Here is a 19,875-nt window from a genome sequence, read left to right as displayed (position 1 = left end):
CCTTAAGATGGTCTTAAAAGAATGGAGGCATCTCTTGGAGGGAGCATTACATCCTTTCACTGTCATTACTGACCACAAAAACTTACTCTACCTCCAAGAGGCGAAGTGTCTGAACCATCGTGAGGCTAGATGGGCACTTTTCTGTTCCCAGTTTGTATTTCGGTTGACTTTCCGACCGGCAGAAAAAAAACACCTGGGCAGCAGACGCACTCTCAAGGTCCTTTGGTCAGGAGGAGCCACTCAAAGAGGCGCACTTTATAATAGACTGATAAAATCCTGATGCTCTCTCAACTCTCTATTCCTTTGAGGAAAACTCCCGTTCCTCTCCGTGCATGGTGATGCACTGGGCTCACTCCACTCGTCTGGCAGGCCATTCTGGTCAGAAGGAAACTGCACCAGATATCCCCGTATTATTGATGACCCAACTGTTACTGGTGTCTAAAGAACCGTGGACTGAAATCTCCATGGACTTCATTACGAATCTGCCCTCATCCGACGGTAATATGGTTGTGTGGGTCTTAGTGGACAGGTTTACTAAAATGGCTCACTTTGTGCCCATGCAGAAACTTCCCTCAGCCAAGGAACTGGCACAAACCTTTTCTCAGCACATCTTCCACTTGCATGGGCTTCCCACTCACATACTTAGCGATCGTGGCGTCCAATTCACTTCCTGCTTTTGGCGACAACTGTGTGCATATCTGGGAGTGAAACTGGTCTTCTGCATACCACCCACAAACCAATGGGCAGACTGAGCGACTCAATCAAATCCTGAAGACCTTCCTTCATTTATACATTGTCAGATTGATTGGTCTTCTTTGCTCCCATTGGCTGAATTTGCTTATAATAATCATCTTCATGAATCATCTCACGTCTCCTTCCTTCGCCCTTTTTGGTCTACATCCATGACAACCTATGCCCCAGTGTCATCCTATACTCCGGCGTCGCACCACACAGCCCTAGAGAGATGCATAGACCCTGGAACCAGGTGCAGTGCCATCTGCAATGTGTGAACACGACCTACAAACGTCAAGCTGACCGATTATGAAGAGCTGCTCCCATATGCCTTCCATGTTTTCCTCAAACAACACATTAATTCTAGATGGCAAGCTGATCACTCAATCAGGCAAGCTCCAGTTGTCACAGCGGACCCTGAATATGAGGTGGAAGACATGCAATGGGGGAGAGGACGCTTATTCTACTTACTTTTGTGGAAAGGATTTGGTCTGGAAGAAAATACCTGAGAACCTGCAATAAATGTTCATTTCCCTGCATTACTACAGGCCTTCCATGCCTGCCAACTCTCCAAGCCAGGTCCGAGGACTCGCGGGCAGGGCCTAAAAGGTGGGGTACTATCACATTCTGGCTCCGCCTTGCTTTGCCGACTCCTGCAGCGCTCCTGCGGACCTCTGCCGTGGTCAGCTGCACTCCGTCAGGCTTCGCCATGCATGGAGGCGGCACAGTCTCGCTGACTTGATAACAGCATACTTCTCGATACCCTGTCCTCATTTGGATTCCAGGGCTCTGTCCTTTCCTGGTTCTCTTCCTACCTCTCCCTCCGCACCTTTAGTGTTCACTCTGGTGGATCCTCTTCTACTTCTATCCCTCTGCCTGTCGGCGTACCTCAGGGTTCTGTTCTTGGTCCCCTCCTCTTTTCTATCTACACTTCTTCCCTTGGTTCATTAATCTCATCCCATGGCTTTTCCTACCATCTCTATGCTGATGACTCCCAAATCTACCTTTCTACCCCTGATATCTCACCTTGCATCCAAACCAAAGTTTCAGCGTGCTTGTCTGACATTGCTGTCTGGATGTCTCAACGCCACCTGAAATTAAACATGACCAAAACCGAGCTTCTCATTTTTTCCCCCAAACCCACCTCCCCACTCCCCCCGTTTTCTATTTCTGTTGATGGCTCTCTCATTCTCCCTGTCTCCTCAGCTCGAAACCTTGGGGTCATCTTTGACTCTTCTCTCTCCTTCTCTGCTCATATCCAGCAGACCACCAAGACCTGTCGTTTCTTTCTTTGCAACATCCGTAAAATCCGCCCCTTTCTTTCCGAGCACTCTACCAAAACACTCATCCACACTCTTGTCACCTCTCGTTTAGAGTACTGCAATCTGCTTCTTGCTGGCCTCCCACTTAGTCACCTCTCCCCTCTCCAATCGGTTCAAAACTCTGCTGCCCGTCTCGTCTTCCGCCAGGGTCGCTTTACTCATACTACCCCTCTCCTCAAGTCGCTTCACTGGCTCCCTATCCGTTTTCGCATCCTGTTCAAACTTCTTCTACTAACCTATAAATGTACTCACTCTGCTGCTCCCCAGTATCTCTCCACACTCATCCTTCCCTACACCCCTTCCCGTGCACTCCGCTCCAAGGATAAATCCTTGTTATCTGTTCCCTTCTCCACTACTGCCAACTCCAGACTTCGCGCCTTCTGTCTCACTGCACCCTACGCCTGGAATAAACTTCCTGAGCCCATACGTCTTGCCCCATCCTTGGCCACCTTTAAATCTAGACTGAAAGCCCACCTCTTTAACATTGCTTTTGACTCGTAACCACTTGTAACCACTCAACTCCACCTACCCTCCTCTCCTCCTCCCTGTACACATTAATTGATTTGATTTGCTTACTTTATTTTTTGTCTATTAGATTGTAAGCTCTTTGAGCAGGGACTGTCTTTCTTCTATGTTTGTGCAGCGCTGCGTATGCTTTGTAGCGCTATAGAAATGCTAAATAGTAGTAGTAGTAGTAGTAGGGTGCACAGGCATGCTCATTCTGGCGGCAGTCGGACTCCGATGGGCTATTGAGGACTTCTGGCCAGGACCTGATGCTGCTTCAGGCACCTCCGGGGCTTGTGCTCAGCTGGGTTGCTCGTCTGGGTGTCTCGGGGTGGATGCCTGACGGAGGAGGAGCTATAATGTTGGATGTGTTCCTTTTAACTCCTACCTCTCCCTTTTACTCAGTGCCTCAGTATTGGTTCTCTGCGGTTCTGCTTCGGTGTTGTCTGAGTTGTTTTCCTGATCTATTCTGACTTGACTCTGGGCACCGACGCTTCTGCCTGCTGCCTGACTTGGCCCTGCCTGTACACTATTTATGTTTTCAAAGGCAATTAAAAGCTTTTCTTTAAAAAAATACTTAGTTCAGAAAATGTTTAAATTATTTTGGTCTAATTTTTATATTATTGTAGTTTTAATTTTGCTGTATTTTCCCAGTTATTCACTGGTCTCTGTTTGTAATCCACTGTGGACTTTAACAGGATAAGGTGGGCTAGAAATGCTCAGATTAGATTAGATGTACTGTCATTTACATGTGAAAAAGCTCTTATAAAATTACCCCATATCACCTTTTCTGAATATCTATTTTTATACACATATACTGCACTCAGGGGCCCTTTTACTAAGCTGCGGTCAAAAGTGGCCTGCGGTAGCGTAGGCGCGGGTTTTAGGCGTACGCAGAATTATTTTTCAGTGCGCCTATAAAAAAAGCCCTCTTTTTTTCTCCCTGAAAATGGACGTATGGCAAAATCAAAATTGCCGTGCATCCATTTTGGGTCTCTGACCTTACCGCCAGACATAGTCCTAGTGGTAAAGAATTTGTTTGGTAATGACCTACGTGTGTTAGATGCAACTTGGTGCGCGTCCACTACACACGCTAGAAAATAAAAAATATTTTTCAGATGTGTGTAGTAGATATGCGCCAAAAATGAAATTACTGCAAGAGCGATGCGGTAGTCGAGCGGTGGGCGGTAAGTTCATTTTGGTGCGCTTTGGCCGTGCGTAGACACTTACGCGGCTTAGTAAAAGAGGCCCTCAAATTGCTTATAAAATTATCCCCATAATGTGACAAGCTGAAACAGGTGTGAAGTGAAGTCCCCTGGTATCCTGTATAATGACTTATTATGGTAATACAGGACTTCTAAAACTGTTCTGGGGACCCCACAGCCAATCACATTTTCAGGATATCTTCAGTGAATATGCATGAAATAAATTTGCATGTGCTGCATCTCCACTCTGTGCCCGCCTTTCTCATACATATTCAATGTGAATATCTTGAAAACCCTACTAGCCATAGAGTCCTAGGGACAGATTTAGGAATCTCCATGGTAACTTACTTGGCAACAGTTTTGGTATGAACTTGAAAGTGGAGAGCTGGAACAAACAGCTACATACTCAATTCTGCAAGGCCAGTGGTTCAGAAATAATTCTTGAAGTCATGATTCAGCATTAGGCTATCTATACACTAGAGACTTAACAAAAAGCAAGATTTCTCCAACTTCCCATCATTATGATTTATGCATGTGCATCCCACTGTAAATATCACATTTACAGAATAATATCAATAAATCCACATTTTCCCAGCCAAAAGATCTCTTTGGGCTATAAAGTTCTTTCACATTTTTGACAATAATAAACAATTTAAAATTCACTACAGAGTTTGATTTTGCTGGCAACAGTTGTCTCATTATTAATGTTGCTGTTCTGGAGGATAGACTATAATCCCAAGCAAAGTTGTGCAGTATCTTAAAAATTTTTTAAAAAGATGATTCTGTTAAAGCCCTGATTTAGTAAGCTGTATTTTTCCAACAAACTTAGAATGGGAGAAAAGACTTAATGAATCAGGCTTAAATTAATGACTTGGTATAAAATATCATATGATATGTGCAGCGCAACTGAAGCCATGCAGTGTACCATTGCAAAATTCATTGTTCATTCTTACACTTTTTCTCCAGAGTTTATAAGATCCTGTTTTCACACATGAAAATAGTTACTCTGTTCCCTTATGACAACTTCTGGTAAAACCATTTATTTTATAAATTAGATAGGTTTATTCAGTCTATCTGTTTAACTTTTCAATGCATTAAGCTATCTGTTAAAACAGTATGCCAGACTTCAGTGCACAGTGTTCTAACACACACGCTAAAAGCTTTCTCCCCCATCAAAGTAAACTAATGGGATGCAAATTATCACAGTGGTGAAAAGTGTGTGCTCACAAAAACAAACAGCACAGACTACCAAAGTAATCCGCAGCAGTTTGTTGTAACCATGAGTAAAATGTCTGTCACTGTGTGAGCAAGAATTGGCTCATGTACTAACAGGAAGGAATCAAAAAACAAAAAGGCAGTCGATCCGCAAACTCCAAGATGGAAAAGATAAAAGCAGATCAGTAAGGTATATATGGACTTTTATTCATGCAAATAGCAATCTCCTCATATCACCCAACACTGGGCATGTTTCGCCCACAAAGGACTGCCTCAGGGGCTATCTTGTGGATTTAACTGGCAAACAAGTATATAGAACATCAGCCAACTGCTGATAGTGTCCACCTTGGAAAAAAATCAGCGCAGATGCTGTTGCAGAAATGAAATCCTTGTATCTGATAGAGTGGCGTGTACGAACTCCTATCGCATCGTTGCTGGTTTTTTTCCAGCGTGGACACCCATCTTAAAACACAAGCTAATCAGAAGTAAACTCCCAACACAGACTCAAAAAGAAGAGAACGGCACACATCCTTGCAATATATCCAGCTGCAAGGACCCCACAGGACCCCACAGTCATTCACAAAGGAAAAATATTCAACATAAAGGAATCCTTTACATGCTCATCTTCCAATGTGGTATACATCATTCAGTGTAAAAAATGTAATGAAGGATGCTATATTGGAGAAACAAGCCAGATGCTAAAGACAAGATTTAATTTACATAGACATCACATGAAAAATGCCAGTTCCAGACAGGATTCCACCCCTGTGGGGCAGCACTTTACAAATCCAGAACACTGTACCAGTGATTTCATAGTGAGAATCCTGAAAGGTAACTTTAAAACAATACAGGAACGTAAGACCTTTGAAGTCAAAATGATTGAATATTTTGACACCCACCAGACAGGACTTAACAAAGTTCTGGGCTTTCTAGCCCATTATAAACCATAAAGTTTCTCTGTGTGTCACCGTCCTCTCACCTAGCCACCCTCATCCTGTAAGACTATCACTGAAATGCTTTGATGTTCCCATGCATATCTCCTGGTCTCTCACTATCCACCCCCACCCATAAGTACATATAAGTACATAAGTAATGCCATACTGGGAAAAGACCAAGGGTCCATCAAGCCCAGCATCCTGTCCACGACAGCGGCCAATCCAGGCCAAGGGCACCTGGCAAGCTTCCCAAACGTACAAACATTCTATACATGTTATTCCTGGAATTGTGGATGTTTCCCAAGTCCATTTAGTAGCGATTTATGGACTTGTCCTTTAGGAAACCGTCCAACCCCTTTTTAAACTCTGCTAAGCTAACCGCCTTCACCACTTTCTCCGGCAACGAATTCCAGAGTTTAATTATACGTTGGGTGAAGAAAACTTTTCTCCGATTTGTTTTAAATTTACTACACTGTAGTTTCATCACATGCCCCCTAGTCCTAGTATTTTTGGAAAGTGTGAATAGACGCTTCACATCCATCTGTTCCAGTCCATTCATTATTTTATATACCTCTATCATGTCTCCCCTCAGCCGTCTCTTCTCCAAGCTGAATAGCCCTAGCCTCCTTAATCTTTCTTCATAGGGAAGTCGTCCCATCCCCGCTATCATTTTAGTCGCCCTTCGCTGCACCTTTTCCAATTCTACTATATCTTTCTTGAGATGCGGCGACCAGAACTGAACACAATACTCAAGGTGCGGTCGCACCATGGAGCGATACAACGGCATTATAACATCCTCACACCTGTTTTCCATACCTTTCCTAATAATACCCAACATTCTATTCGCTTTCCTAGTCGCAGCAGCACACTGAGCAGAAGGTTTCAGCGTATTATCGACGACGACATCCAGATCCCTTTCTTGGTCCGTAACTCCTAACGTGGAACCTTGCATGACGTAGCTATAATTCAGGTTCTTTTTTCCCACATGCATCACCTTGCACTTGCTCACATTAAACTTCATCTGCCATTTAGCCGCCCAGTCTCCCAGTCTCGTATGGTCCTCTTGTAATTTTTCACAATCCTGTTGCGATTTAACAACTTTGAATAACTTTGTGTCATCAGCAAATTTAATTACCTCGCTAGTTACTCCCATCTCTAAATCATTTATAAATATATTAAAAAGCAGCGGTCCTAGCACAGACCCCTGAGGAACCCCACTAACTACCCTTCTCCATTGTGAATACTGCCCATTTAACCCCACTCTCTGTTTCCTATCCTTCAACCAGTTTTTAATCCACACTAGGACATTTCCTCCTATCCCATGACCCTCCAATTTCCTCTATAGCCTTTCATGAGGTACCTTGTCAAACGCCTTTTGAAAATCCAGATACACAATATCAACCGGTTCCCCTTTGTCCACATGTTTCTTTACTCCTTCAAAGAATTGAAGTAAATTGGTCAGGCAAGATTTCTCCACACAAAAGCCATGCTGACTCGGTCTCAGTAATCCATGTCCTCGGATGTGCTCTGTAATTTTGTTTTTAATAATAGCCTCTACCATTTTCCCCGGCACTGACATCAGACTCACCGGTCTATAATTTCCCGGATCTCCCCTGGAGCCTTTTTAAAAAATTGGCCACCCTCCAATCTTCCGGTACCACGCTAGATTTTAAGGATAAGTTGCATATTACTAGCAGTAGCTCCGCAAGCTCATTTTTCAGTTCTATCAGTACCCTGTTAGACTGTCACTGAAATGCTTTGATGTTTCAGTTATATATACAGTCATCTACCAACACTTGCTTATTTCCGATCTGATGAAGAAGGGCAACCATCGAAAGCTAATTAAGAAATGTGTTGTTATGTCCAATAAAAAAGGTATCATCTTATTTTTTTTCCATGTTTTATTTTGTTTTATTTCTATTGTTTGCCAGTTAAATCCACAAGATTGGGCCATGAGGCAGCCCTTTTTGGGCGAAACACGGCCAGTGTCTGACTATACGAGAAGATTGCTATTTGCATGAATAAAAGTCCATATATACCTTACTGATCTGACAGGAAGGAAGACATTACAAAAAAGCCATACAGAATCCCTTACCCTGCCCTCTACCGACACTTGAAAAATTTCAGCATCCCAAACAAGAGGGGCTCATTGGCACCAACATATCATCTCTCACATCACAAAAACAATAGGAGCTTGGCAGTCCCTACCCAGTACTTCCCATCCTCACAGAATCAACAAAAGGTGCTCTGCAGCTCCCAACACCATATATCCCACTTCAGCAAGAACATAAAGAGGAGCTTGTTGGGCTCAACTTAATGTCTCCCATGCCAACAAAAAACAAGAGGGGCTTGGTGGGAAAAAACTCATGAAGGTGATATCTCAACATAACCATTCTCAACACCCCCCCCCCCCCCCCCGTATATATAGTGGAACTCAGTGACCCCCAATAAAACTCCACCCATATCACTTCCCAGTCCGATTCTCCCCTGTAAACTGTATCCAACAGCTTATTCCTCTCTCTCTTTCTTACTGCTTGCACTTCCCCTCAGTCTTGTCTCCCATCCCTTCATCCACACTCCCCTGTCCCTTATCCTGTTGTCCACTTACCTCTTCTCTTGACCCACCCTCTCTCTCTCTCTCTCCCCCTATCTTCTCTTCCCCTCTTGTTACCATACCCCCTCTCTTCCTATCCAAACCTATCTCATACTCTGTTCTCTGACTTATCCCTTTACTGTTCCCGCCTTGTGTTCTGAACTTCTCTCACTCTGCTCACCACCCCTCCTTCCTCTCCTTTTACCCAAACTCCTCTCTTTCTGTCATTCTGTAATGTAAGCCGCTTAAAAAAATTTTAATAAATAAATTCTCTTCCTTGGGCCTCTAGGGGCTTATTGGCTTACTCCCATCTGTCTACAGCATCAGAGATACTTGAAATTTGTGATTCTGGGACAGCATTTCAAATTTGGTTTGGTAATAGCTCTCACAACCTTTTTCAAAGAGGTGGATTGGGGGGGACGGGACACTTTGTCAACAAGAAATCAGATTGCATTCATATTTAGATGACTGATGCATCCCTGCTGAGCTATGAAGGCTTTATAATAAAGCATAAAGTCTGGAAAAAGGATACCAAAGCATCTATACTGGAAGAATCGGATCAGCCAACAGCACAAGTGTCTCTCAGCTTCTGCAGTCTCTTGGTTGGATGGTCTATCTTGCCAAGAGCACATTGTTTACCACTCAGGACCTAGAGTTCATATTGGCAACATTCAGCACCAACTCATGGATGGTATTCCTCTGAAGCTGAGGTGTTTAAGGCCTTATGTCCAAACCGGGCTGCTTCTGAATTGGATAGCCCCTCATTTGTATGGCTAGATTTAAGTTCTAGATTCTATAGTGGCAAACTTGACTTTGGTCTTTAGGACAAGAGCTCCCATGAGACATTGACAAATTTCTCTTTCCAGCAACTATCAGCATCCATGCAAAGTGAGTGGTGTCTATCTTGGACATCTTAAGTGAAAAGCATTATAAAGTGGTGCCTTCAAACTCACAATGTACTACAAGGAAGAAGCCAATACTCGCCCAACTGGATGGTGATCATATCTGCTGCAAGCTTACTTGGTTGAGGAGCCCATTGTCGAGATTAAGAATGTCAAGGAACGTGATCTCCAACTGGGTCATTCGGGTCTATGAATAGGCTGGAGCTCAAAGCAGTTCAGCTAGAACTTTAGTCGTTCCTACATATAGTGAGCAAGTAGAACATATGACTTTTATTGATCAGCACAGCTGCTGTAGCATACATCAACAAGCAAGGAGGCATCAAGAATGTTCTCAGAGTCTGAGAAGTCTCCTGATGATAGCAGCAGAACAGCATCTTTCTGTATTCTTGAAGGCACATTGTCAAGGTGCAGAACACCCAAGCAGTTTTTTTTTTTTTTAAATAAAATACCCCGTATTCCACTAGGAACAAATGAAGCTGTTTCGACCCAAACGTTACATGGTTAAAAAGTGAGGTGAAGGAAGCTGTTGAGCTAAAAGAAAATCCTTTAGAAAATGGAAGAAGGGTCCAACTGAAAATAATAGGAAACGGCATAAAGAATGGCAAGTGAAATGCAAAATGCTGATAAGGAAGGCCAAGAGACTTTGAAAAGAAGGTTGCACTGGAGGAAAAAAAACATATAGTAAAAACCTTTTTAGGTATATTAGAAGCAAGACGCTGATAAAAGGATCAGTTGGACCGTTAGATGACGGAGGAATAAAAAGGGCACTCAGGGAAGTCAAGGCCATAGCGGAAAGATTAAATGAATTCTTTACTTCACTCTTCACTGATGAAAATGTGGGAGAGATACCAGTGCCAGAAATGGTAGTCAGTGCTAGTGAGTCAGAAATTGAAACAAATCTCTGTAAACCTGGAAGATGTAATGGAGCAATTTGACAAATTAAAGAGTTGCAATAGAGTACTGATAGAATTGAAAAATGAACTTGCAGACCTATTGTTAGTAATATGTAATTTGCTTTTCTCCGGACTCTATATGGTGCCAAAATTTGCATGAGAATCAAAGATGCATGCACAAATTAATTAGCTAACAAGCCATTAACTAGCATTAAATTGATTTCACAATAAATTATTGCAGTTAATTGGCATTGTTTAGATTTTGCATGCATCTTCCTACATGCTATTTTATAACTCCAGCATGCAAATGAAAAGGGGGCATGGTACGAGTGTTCCAAAAATTTGCACACAGAGTTATAGAATACCATCATTCCCGCGCCCAAATGCCAAGCACAGGCATTTTATACTAGGTTTCAGGTATAAATACTGGCACACAAATTTGAGCAAGGGAATGGACTCCACGCCAATTTGTTTTACAATGCCCAAATTTCAGTGCCATCTACTGAATTCTTTTTTTTTTATTTATGAATTTTCACCTTTACATTTATGCAATAAACATAAATCTTGAAATATGGAAAATACAAATCAATGAATTATATCAAAATTAGGCAATTATATAAATGCAATTTAGTCCACAATTAGTGATCCAAGAACTAGGAAAAGAAACTAATACAGAATTCAGAAGAATTATAAGAAATAATATATCTAAGCATGGAAGCAATTACAGCTAGCGCCGCCGACTTATAGCGCTTAATCCAAGAAATATTCAAAAACCCTACTCTTTACTAGAAATAAATTCTAACAACTTCCCTGGATCAAAGAAAATGTAATTAGTGGATTGCAAGGAAATATAACATTTACATGGAAATTTAAGTAGAAAAGTCCCACCTAGTTGGAGAACTTTTGCTTTTATAAGCATAAACTCTTTCCTTCTCTTTTGTGTGTCTCTTGAGAGATCAGGAAAAATTTAAATTTTTGATCCCAGGAAAGGAGTATGGATGTGGAAGTAAAGTCTAAATATGTTGTTACGGTCCGGTTCTAGAGCAAAAGTAACTAATAATGTTGTCCTTTCTGAGATAACTTCCAGAGAACTTTCAAGGAATTGAGTTAAATTTAAATCAGAGTGAGGAGTTTGAGGTAATCTGTCTGGAGAAAGACCCAGTACTTCCACAAAATATTTTTTTAGCATATCTTTAGCAGGAATAAGAGGAGATTTAGGAAAGTTCAGGAAACGTAAATTATTTCTCCTTATCTGATTCTCCAAATAGTCAATTTTCCGTTTCTGGAAGTTATTTTCTTTTATAATTACAACTACAGAAGATTTAACAGATTTTACCTCATTTTCTAGGGTTTCCATCTTAGTATTCTGCTCTTCCACCTTACCAGTTAGTAAATTTTGGGCTTGGGATAATTCCGTCACTTCACCACGTATCGAGCCAGCAATTTGTTGTAGGGTTGTGTTTATCCTTGGATAGCTTCCCATATCAGTTCCATTGTGACAACTTGAGGTTTTACAATCTCTCCTTTCTTCACAGAGGATTCGCTCAGCTTTGCCTCAGGCAGGGGAGTTTGTATCGCCAATCTTGCCTGGTTCATTGTTCTCACTTGCAAGGACGTGGCAACGGGGTCTCCACACACAGCCGCTGAGGCCCCACTTCCGTGTTGCTGTTCCATCTTAGTCATCATCTCTCTCCCGGGTCTCGGAGGCATTGTCATCGAGGGGGAACTCAGCGTCACTCCCTCAGCGCTTAGATCCGATGTCACTGGTGGATCAGTCGAAGCGTTAGCTCGCAGTCCCGGCAGTCGAAGTCCTGATTCCTCCAAAGTCATTTGCCGCATAGAGGAAGGGTTAACCCAGCCTGTGGAGGTAGGCACACTGGGCTTCCCTTTTCTCTTCCCCATTATGGGTCAGAGAGATCTTCCGTGTAACAGACGACTATAGCGGGACCGGAGCTACTACACGCACGTCCATGCTAGACGCCATCTTGGCCCATCTACTGAATTCTGGCATTTATGACAAAGACCACTGACCATCTTAGTAGCCATCCTCTGGACCACCTCCATACTGTTTATATCTTTTTGAAAGTGCAGTTTCCAGAAATGAGGTCTCACTAGAAACTTAGTATCAGGCGAGTTCCCACCCGGACAGTTCCCACCCACCAATTCCCCTTGGGACAATTCCCACTTAATGGGGACAGTTCTCAACAAGGAATTATCCCAAGCCCAAAATTTACTAACTGGTAAGGTGGTCCTGGGAGTCACCCCGGAGAAGGCTGTGAAGATATGCAGATGGACTGCAAGTCTTCCAACAGCCTTCTCTGACTTCAATATATATGCTTTCCAGGCACACACCATCACAACTTCTTATCCAAATACTCAGGTTTACGTCTGTGCAAATCCTGAAACACCTACACTACAATCTTACAGTTCAATAGTCAGCCAGGGCGGTCACTGGCCACCACGACTACATAAAATCTGGATATTCAGTGTCAGTATCTGGATAGTGGCCGGTGCTGAATATCTGGATTCAGTTCTGACCTCTGGCTCTATCTGGATAGCAGCGATATTCAGCCTGCTATGGTAAAGTTAGGATAATGTTTTTGCTGTCACAACTTTATCTAGCTGATTAACTAGTTAATAGACTAAATATTGGCACTAATCAGATAAATCAACTCAACCCATGGACCACCCCAGTATTGTCTGAATATTGCTGAAGCAGTCTATAAGGGTATTTGGAGCAGAGTAGTAGCCTAATGGTTAGGGCATTGGGGTGAAAACCTGATGAACCGGTCTTGATTCCAAGTGCAGCTCTTGTGACCCTGTGCTAGTCACTTATCCCTCCATTGTGCCAGGTACAAAACTTAGATTGTGAGCCCACCAGGGACAGAGAATATAATAAATGTTAATCTGCTTTGGTTGTACCACAGAAAGACAGTATATCAAATGTGTAACCCTTTAGTACTACTATCCAGATAATGCTCCTAAATAGTTGCAGTCAAGCCAGGCTAAGATGGCTGTTGTCTAGAAAAATGCTGCCAAATATTGACCCATTAAATTTTACTTAGTCCATAATAGGCAACCAGTATAGAGATGGCAATATAGGGCTAACCCTTTCCTTTGTTAAGCTTTCCCAACACCATCCTTGCTGCAGCATTCTGTAACATCTGAAATCTCCTCTATCAATCTCCCTAGTAATCCAACAAGTAACCCATTACTTTAATCTAGATGAGAGTCACTAAAGCAACCTAACCTTAATCAAAGCATCTCTAGTCAAATATGATTTATAACTACTCTCTAGATCAGAAAATAAGCAAACAAACTAGAAAACTCCAGTCTCAAATCCCAAACCTTCTCTTTGGATACACTACTTCTTTCAACAACTCTGAGAAATGTCCACCTTCATTGCTTTAAATGTGTGCAAGACCTGCTCGGAAAAGTATGGCAGTAAGATTTCCTGTGCTGAGCTCAGCAGTATCTTTGTCTGGCTGTATTAACTGAGACTATAGGGATTTTAGGAGAGAATTTGGAAATTACCCAAATGTGAAATTTGAATGTATTTATTATCTGTCTTTTTTATACAACCTGGAACTGATTCACCCAAAATTTACTCTTCCATCTGGAAGATGGATAGAGCCAAAAATCCAAATAGCAACTATTATGAAAGCTGAAGTTTGGGAAGTATTCCACAAAGTAAAATAGATATTCATCATTTCCTTGTCATCAGCAGCAGATGAATCCATTACGAATGGGTTGTGTCCACCTACCAGCAGGGAGAGATAGAGAACACTGAAAACCATAGTGCCTCTAGGATGGCTAGCTCCATCTGCCTCTCAGTATTTCTCTATCTCCCAGCAGGGTAGGACGCAGCTTGTTCAGCTCCTTGAAAATTTCTGCCTGGGGAGGCTCCTGTGCTTGGCCAGTTGAGCTGGGGTGTTGTGGCTGGTGGTGCCCACTTTAAAGGCACATAGGTTCGCCCTTTCCCTGCCTTACTCATTGTGGATGCGGGGGGGCGGGGCGCATCGGCGATCCGCCCCGGGTGTCAGCGCCCCTAGGAATGCCACTGGGATGCAGGCACATAAGTTCGCCCTTTCCCTGCCTTTCCCACTTCCCCCTTGTGGATGTAGGCATATAGGTTCGCCCTGTCCCTGCCTTTCCCACCCTCTACTGCCTCCGGAGTACCTCTGTAGCTGTTTGCATCCAACTTTCCTCACAGCTTTAAAAAAAAACGCGCTTTTTATGCACTGCTATTCTAAGGCTTTTATTGACGTGCAGCGAGACCGGAGCTCGGTGGACTCGGTCCTTTGAGGTAAGAACGGTACTCAGCTCCTCCGGGGAGGGCCCGCGGACGGCATTCCGATCGGGGTGATTTTGGCGCAAAGCTGCCATTTTGTATTTTATTCCGCCGTTTTTCGGCGATGGCTGCTGAGGGAGTTAAGCGCTGTTCCTGTTGTGGCAAGCGCAGATCAGCAGCGGGGCTCTGTAAAACGTGCTGTATAGATGGTAGAGCCAGTACGAGCATGGCGAGCGATGAGTCTTCCCGCTCAATGGAGCTGGCAGCAGGCACCATCTTGGAAGCGCCACATGGCTCGACCCCCGCAGTTGCGGAGGAGTCTGTGAGCAGAGGGGCGCCTCGGGCCGAGGCTACCAGAGGAGCTCCGTTCCCCGTAGCTCCTAATTCGGAGACGGGAGGTCAGGCTGAGTTTTTCTCCCCTGAGTTTGTGCTTATTTTACATAAAGCCTTCATGCTGAAAAGTGCTCTGCCGCAGGTGTCTGACAATGCGTTGCTACCTGGTCTTCCTCCGACTGATGATAGCCCGGAGCAGATGACAGAAGTGGATGCCCCTGAGTGTTGGATGCACGCTAAACATAGAAACATAGACGGGTAAATTCCCCGTCAGAGAGTGGTGCACCTCCCCCCCCGTGGTCGGGCTGAGGGGACTGAGGGATCTGGCAGGCCTTCATAGTCTGAGGAGCCAGAGGAAGGTGCTGTTTTGCCACTGGATCTGGATGATCCCACTGCGGTTCGGATTTTCCACCGCGATGAGCTGCCAGCGTTTATCTCTGATGCCTTACAGGCCCTGTCTATTGATGATCCTGTTCAAGGCAAGGCCTCCTCTGGTAATCCGAGGATGGTGAGTACTAAGAAGCCTGCTCAAGCCTTTCCTTTGCATGACTCCATCCAAGAGCTTATTTCTGCTCAAAGGGCTGACCCAGAGGGGCCCTTGAAAGTGGCCAGGGTGATGGGGCATCTTTAACCTCTGAGTGAGGAGCACTTGGCCCATTTTGGGATGCCTAAAGTGGATGCCTTAGTCACGGCTGTGACAAAAAAGACCACCCTCCCAGTAAAGGGAGGGGTCGCCCTGAAGGACATTCAGGACCGGCGCCTGGAATCAGCGCTAAAACGGTCCTTTGAGATTTCGGGCCTAGCCTTAAGGCGTCTGTTTGCAGTTCTTATGCTGCTCGAGCCTGCCTTTCTTGGCTACAACAGGCAGTGGAGAACAGCCCGTGGATGGTGCAGAGTCCCTCGCTGAGGTTGCACCGTGCATGGAGTTGGCCTTGTCATTTTTAGCTGACGCCCTCTATGAACTGGTCAGAGCTTCGGCTAAACAGATGTCTGTGGCGGTGTCCGCCCGCCGCCTTCTATGGCTACGGCATTGGCGGCTGACATGGCCTCTAAGCAAAGGCTGGTGACGTTGCCCTTTCGGGGACTTCTGTTATTTGGAGAGGATTGTTAAAGACCTGGGGAATGCTAAACCCCAGCGGTTACCTGAGGATAGGCTGCGGCCTTCTTCCAAGGGTCATGTGGTTCCCTCCTCCTCTAGCCCTCGCTTCCGTGAAGCTAGAAGGTATCGCCCGGGGCGCTCTGCTGGGTTTACTCAACGTGCCCATTTTCAGAAGAGGAACTCCTTTCGCTCGGACAAGCAATCCGCAGCGGCCAGTGCTAGGCCTGCAGTTCACGGGCGACCCTCTCAATGATGGTGCGCTGGTCCACTCCTCCTTTACAGCTGTAGGAGGACATCTTTCCCTCTTTCTAGAGGAGTGGACCAGGATTACCTCGGATCAGTGGGTCCTGGACCTGATCAGAGAAGGTTACCGATTGGAATTCAATGCCCCGGTGAGAGACGTGTTTTTGGATTCCCAATGCGGTACTGCCGTCAAACGGGCGGCGGTAGAGGAGACCCTACAAGTCTTGTTGCACCTTGGGGCGGTGATGCCTGTGCCTCCCGCCGAACACGGCTGTGGTCGTTACTCCATTTAATTTGTGGTGCCGCGAAAAGGCGGGTCTTTTTTGGGCCCATTCTCGAAGGAAGTCAACAAGTCTCTGAGAGTGCGGCATTTTCACATGGAAACCCTGTGCTCCATCATTGCGGCGGTACAGCCAGGAGAGTTCCTCACATCTCTGGACCTAAAAGAAGCTTACTTGCACATACCTATTTGGCCCCCACACCAACCGTTCCTCCGATTTGCGGTGTTGGGAAGACATTTCCAGTTTCGGGCCTTGCCTTTTGGCCTTGCCACAGCTCCCAGAACCTTTTCAAAGGTAATGGTGGTAGTAGCTGCCTTTCTTAGGTGAGAGGGTATCCAGGTTCACCCGTACCTAGACGACTGGCTGATCAGAGCGGACTCAGCAAAAGGGACTCATCATGTCACAGCTGGTAGGCAGGTGGGGACTGTGTCGGGGGGGGGGGTGGACGGAGCTGGTAGGGACTCGCCAGCTGAGCACCCCCCCCCCCCCCCCCCCGTTGACACCCGGGGCGGACCACCCCCACCACCCCTCCCTTGCTACGCCACTGCCTTTTATTTGCCTCTTCATGCTCTCCTGATACAAGTTCAGACTTGAGCAGTGCCAAAGCTGCACCACATGTTCCATCATTTAATTTGGAACAGAAAGATATATAGACCTTATAAAGAAGACTTTTTTCAGATATATTGGAGAAAGGAGAAGAGATAGGAATGGAATTGCAAGACTGAAAGATAATGAGAATGGCTATGTGGAGAGTGATGAAGATAAAGCGAATGTGCTAAACAATTATTTCTCTTTCGTGTTCACGGAGGAAAATCCTGGAGAAGGACCGCGGTTGGCTGCCGAGGGAACGTCTGGGAATGGAGTGGATACTGCGCCGTTTACAGAAGAAAGAGTTTATAAACAGCTGAAGAATCTGAAGGTGAACAAAGCTATGGGGCCAGATGGGATACATCCCAGGATAATGAAGGAGCTCAGAGAGGTCCTGGCAGGACCTCTTAAAGATTTATTTAATAGATCTTTAGAGATGGGAGAGGTTCCATGAGATTGTAGACGAGCGGATGTGGTCCCTCTTCACAAAAGTGGAGACAAGGAAGAAGTGGGAAACTACAGACCGGTAAGTCTCACGTCGGTGGTAGGAAAAATATTGGAGTCGCTGCTGAAAGAAAGGATAGTTAACTTTCTAGAAGCCGACGGGTTACAGGACCAAAGGCAACATGGCTTTACCAAAGGAAAATCCTGCCAAATGAATCTTATTGACTTTTTTGACTGGGTGACCAAAGAACTGGATGAGAGATGTGCGCTAGATGTAATGTACTTGGACTTCAGCAAAGCCACAGAAGACTCATGAATAAGCTGAAAGGGTTGAACTTAGGACCGAAAGTGGTAAACTGGATAAGAAACTGGTTGACTGACAGTTGGCAGAGGGTGGTGGTAAATGGAATCCGCTCGGAGGAAAGGAAGGTGAGCAGTGGAGTTCCTCGGGGGTCGGTGCTGGGGGCCTATTCTGTTTAATATATTTGTGGGAGATATTGCTGAAGGTTTGAAAGGAAAGGTGTGCCTTTTTGCAGATGACATGAAAATAGCCAATAGAGTGGATACCCTGGAGGGAGTAGAAACGATGAGAAGGGATCTCTGAACGTTAGAAGAATGGTTGAGGGTCTGGCAGTTAAAATGTAATAACCAAATTTCTGGGTATCCTATAAAGGTTGGTTTCTAATATCACAATTTTTTTTGTTACATTTGTACCCTGTGCTTTTCCACTCATGGCAGGCTCAATGCGGCTTACATGGGGCAATGGAGGGTTAAGTGACTTGCCCAGAGTCACAAGGAGCTGCCTGTGCAGGGAATTGAACTCAGTTCCTCAGGACCAAAGTCCACCACCCTAACCTCTAGGCCACTCCTCCACTCCACAATTGATGAACTGTTACAGAAACCACAAATTATTTTAACATTAACATTGAAAGAAAATATAATAAAAATAATGATGAAAATGAAAAATGTCTTCTTATATAATATTAATGTGTGCTCAGTTTTTTTGGTGTATTACAATGACCCAAAGATTTGAGATGTATATAAACACCTTGCTAACATCATTGCACACCCTTCCTCCAACCTAATTATAGCATTCAGCAGCAAAACAATATAATGGTAGCAAATATATATCGGCTACTTAGCTTAGGTAGGGTGTGGACGGATCTACTGGTCTTCGCGATGTTATTGATTACTGTTCCAATGCAAGAGATGGTATAAATCCACAGTCACTGTAATACTTTTAAATCTGAATCTGTGCAAAGATAAATGTTCAACGTTCCCAGTTCCCAACATGAGCCATGTTTCGCCTGAATAGCGGCGTCTTCAGGGGAACTGATCTGCAAAGATAACGTAAAACCACATAAAACCAAACGCTGCATAGTGTATGAATCAAAAAAGATATGTTTGAAACGCTCCACAAGTATAACACTATTTATAAATCAAGCAAAGTTTAGTAAGCTGTTACTCACTGTACAGCAAAGCCAGGGAGGAACCCCGTCCAACCCGGTCAGAAACCTGCAAAAGAACACCCACACATGCGCAGTGTTTATATAGGAAGTCAGCTGTTTATCAAGCGCGGGAAAACGAGTTATATTAGTGCTTGCCACTCTATTTCCCTATTCAGGCCACTAGGGGCCACTGTGTGCCATCGGTAAATAAATTCCTGTTCTTTTCTAAGAATAATCCAGGGAGCATCTCCCCCCAGAGGCAAATAAATTTGTAAAAGAACAACAAATCTTAAGTCCTTGATATTGTGTTCAGTCTGCAACCAATGGTCTATGAGCGGTGCTTCGCATTTACTATTCCTCAGGTTACTTAAGTGCTCCCCAATCCTTTGTTTAATTCTTCTATTGGTGTGCCCTATGTACCATTTGGTACAGGGGCACACTATACCATACACAACCTGAGAAGAATTACAGTCCGTGGAGCTTTTTAGAAAAAAAGGTTTACCTGTACTGGGATTAGTGACCATTGTAGTTTGCCAAGCATGCTGACAGTATACACACCTGCCACAGCTTTTATGACCATGCATTTCAGATGTATTGGAAATCCGGGAGGGTGAATTAGCAGAAGACAAAATTTCCCCCAGATTTCGGTCATGCGTATAGGCAAACATTGGTCCTTGGTCAAAACCATAGGCAGCTAGCATAGACCAGTGTTGGCACCCTTTTACATCATTAAATAAAATCTGTCTCTAGCTACATAGCAGCAAAGAGAGATGCTCTTATACCAACTTATGCATAACTTTCATTAGTAATATGACAAGAGATCTGTGCTGGGAAAATAACTACCTGC

At 44.3% G+C, this 19,875-nt stretch overlaps 1 protein-coding gene across 1 annotated transcript in view; it reads left to right on the top strand.

The window, feature by feature from the left end:
- ME1 (malic enzyme 1) overlaps positions 1–19,875 on the top strand; it is a gene marked incomplete at its 5' end in the record, with an annotated part of 362,344 nt that overhangs the window by 248,828 nt on the left and 93,641 nt on the right. The gene's annotated exons all lie outside the window — the stretch shown is intronic.

Source organism: Microcaecilia unicolor, chromosome 3 (assembly GCF_901765095.1).
Source record: "Microcaecilia unicolor chromosome 3, aMicUni1.1, whole genome shotgun sequence".
NCBI lineage: Eukaryota > Metazoa > Chordata > Amphibia > Gymnophiona > Siphonopidae > Microcaecilia > Microcaecilia unicolor.
Note: the sequence above shows the minus strand (reverse complement) of the source record. Positions and strands in the feature narration are given on the sequence as shown.